General features: G+C 38.6%; 1 long non-coding RNA gene across 1 annotated transcript; it reads right to left on the reverse strand.

Moving 5' to 3' along the window:
* Nucleotides 1-1,667: 1,667 nt before the first annotated feature.
* LOC104950466 (uncharacterized) lies at nucleotides 1,668-2,685 on the reverse strand. The gene is made up of 2 exons (XR_798919.1): nucleotides 2,586-2,685; nucleotides 1,668-2,352 (listed from the first exon to the last, which is right to left on the reverse strand). It is a non-coding gene; the product is annotated as an uncharacterized lncRNA (long non-coding RNA).
* Nucleotides 2,686-3,355: the final 670 nt, after the last annotated feature.

Here is a 3,355-nt window from a genome sequence, read left to right on the forward strand (position 1 = left end):
AGCCAAGGTGTGGCAGCTGCCATACCTTGCCATACCCAATTGACGCCTCTGCTTCCTACATCTAGGACATGGTTAAACCGTACACCCCAGCACGTGCACTCCGCATCAGCCAAACAGCTCGCTGCACCCTCACTGCGAGGGAGTTCCCATCCGCAAAAACACGTGGGTTTGCTATCCTGGCTCCAAAATGGTGGAATGAGCTCCCCATTGACATCAGGGCAGCAGAAAGCTTGCACATCTTCCGGCGCAGACTGAAAACTCATCTCTTTCGACTCCACTCCGAGCGATATAATTACTAACAAAGCACTTATATACTAATAAAGGACTGGCTTATCTAAAGCCAGTTGAGTAGCACTTGAAATGTTTGGCTCTATGAAACCTGATGTACTTATATGATTCTGTTTTCTTCAAGGTTGTATCTTCTTGGTCGAATGCACTTATTGTAAGTCGCTTTGGATAAAAGCGTCAGCTAAATGCAATGTAATATCAAATAAATGTAGTAAAGTTGATGGAGTTTTAGCATAAAAGGGAAATTATCAAGTGAAGTACTAATAGGCTATGTTAGCAAACATATCCGACCGGCTAGCAAAATTAGCACAACAGGCTACTGGAGTTGTGTTTCTTTACCTGCTTTTTCCCCTGCTTTTGGTCTCCTCCTCTTCCATATCTAAAAGGTTTATTCCTCCATTGTTCACCAGCTAGTTGCATCATTTTCCAGTCGGATCTTCAGTGTCAGGAAAAATCAAATGCTTTCAGTTTTTAGGGAAAACAGCTAGCGATGAGAGCGGTGGGAGTCAACCAAAACAAGTTTCTGTCCGAAAACTAATGCTAATGTTAATTACTGATGTTTAGCTAAATAAAGAAGCTAAACATCCTAATTGATCAGTTAACTCATATGTTATATTGATACTTTAAAAGTAACATCAAATAACAGCAGTGGAGTTGAGGTATAAAGAAGGAAAAAGTCAAGTAAAGTACCAACAATTACATTTAACATGTTAGCAAACATTTTACCCATCGAGTTAGCAGCGTTAGCATAGACAAATCAGCGCTGAGAAAATGCAATACATTTTCGACTGATGAACTAAAACTCGTCTGAATAATGCTACAAAGCTCTTTTGAAATAAAGAAAACTGCAGATTCAGATGATAATTTTATTATTGCTTCAAAATATGTATTTCTATACCGTTTATCGCATTTCAGCATAATTTCTACACAGTTATACAGATTTTTACTTTTTAATGTTGCTATATTACAAATGTTTACTTACATGTTTCACATACATTTGACCTACAGTCATTTCTCTTATATGTTAACGAATATTTATATTGCAGAATTGCAGCGACTGTAATGTTATTCAAGTTTTCCACAGATATCAATAAAGTTTTAGGAGTCCGATTGCAAGCAAACCTTTCCCATATGAGTAATTTAATCTGTTAATAAAGACATATCAATTGAGGCGGTTTTGAAATCTGGGCTGAATATAAAGATGGATTCTTCCATGAAGTAATGGCCTTATAATACAGTTTAGTTTATAGTTCACACAGTATGACTATAAAGACTTTAACATTCATACAGCTTTTAATGACGTCAGCTTGTCCCTCCCACTGCAGATAATCAGTAATAATTGTTTATAATAATAAATAAATGAACAGACCAAAACAGCATTACACAAAAAGCTTTTATTCAACTGCACTTAACCCGCTTTCATCAAAAACTCTTTCACAAACTAATCCCTCATGTCCTTTTTCCTGCTTGAAACAGGGCGCAAGAATAGAACAAATAATGCGGGGAAATGTAAATGAACTATTAGTTGCGATGTATTGCATTTCTTAACGTCTATCACCTGCATGTGTTGTATTGAAATGATCCTGGAAGTAGAATTGATGAATAAATAAAACAAAAATGGCACATGGAAAAAACAGAAAAGGCCAAATAAATGGCATCTGAAAACATATTTTCATTCATTTTCAACTCATGTGAGCAGGGTTTGAAATCCTATTTTTATATAAGTGCTCAATCACAGACAACATCTGCCTGTAAACAAATGAATAAAACAAACCTGAACTATTTTACAGTAGAGACACAAACGTCTTCACGGTTCTCAGGCGGTTCCTTCTCTTATTTTCTGACACTTAAAAAGGACGTTCAACAAATGACATTCTGCTGATGGCGGGAGTTTTTGCACCGGAACAGCTCCAAGGAGAGGGCTTGATCGAGATTAATCGTACTTCCTGTTTCCCAGTGTCTCCCTCCGTACTTCTTCTCCACTTGTTGATTTTGGCGCACACACATGTAGAGCATGTTCAACAGAGGAGCCGTTTAACACTCAAAACGCCAACTGTGACAGACCTGAGGAAACAGAGCATGACCTGTTCTTGTTAATGACCGCTCCACGCATTCACACTGGGAGGATGGGTGGAAAAATATAGAACGCTTCACACATATAAGTAAGTCTAAGTAAATAAACTAACGGACAGCATGGCGCCGTAGTGGTGGCCGATGACGCTGAGCAGTCATCATTTCATATTTCCAGTTAACATTGTTTCATTTAAATGGAGTGGTCATCTAAAATGTGTTTTTACCCAGTTTGAGTTTGTCCTTGGTGGCCCAGCAGATGCTGTAGTGTTGAAGAAGTTGTTGCAACAGCTCGCGCTCATCCAGGAACTCAAGACGCTCAATTCTGTAAATAAAATATATAATATAAATATGTTAAAGACACCCCATTATGCTTTTTAAGGTTTTTCCCTTTCCTGTTATATAGGTTTGTGTGCATATAAATGGTCTATGCAAAATGTGTTTACTTCCTAGACATATTGACATCACTTTGAAACACTTGCACTCCTATTGGCTAGCGCTCCAACACATTGTACATGATAGTCTAAGGGGCGGGACATCTCTAAGCGGTAGATCAATCACAACAGAGCCGGCCAGCTAACCAATCAGAGCAGACTGGGCTCTGGTTTCAGACAGAGGGTGAAAAGAGGTGCTGCAGCACAGACAGTATGAGAAAAATAAAGAGCTTTTTGAACATTAAAGAATGGAGACATGTCCCAGTAGAGACACTACATACTGATATACACCTGAACATCAGCAGGAGAGGACTCTTTAAAGTAGAGACACTACATACTGATATACACCTGAACATCAGCAGGAGAGGACTCTTTAAAGTAGAGACACTACATACTGATATACACCTGAACATCAGCAGGAGAGGACTCTTTAAAGTAGAGACACTACATACTGATATACACCTGAACATCAGCAGGAGAGGACTCTTTAAAGTAGAGACACTACATACTGATATACACCTGAACATCAGCAGGAGAGGACTCTTTAAAGTAGAGACACTACA

Source organism: Notothenia coriiceps, unplaced genomic scaffold (assembly GCF_000735185.1).
Source record: "Notothenia coriiceps isolate Sejong01 unplaced genomic scaffold, NC01 NC01_scaffold00017587, whole genome shotgun sequence".
Taxonomy (NCBI): domain Eukaryota; kingdom Metazoa; phylum Chordata; class Actinopteri; order Perciformes; family Nototheniidae; genus Notothenia; species Notothenia coriiceps.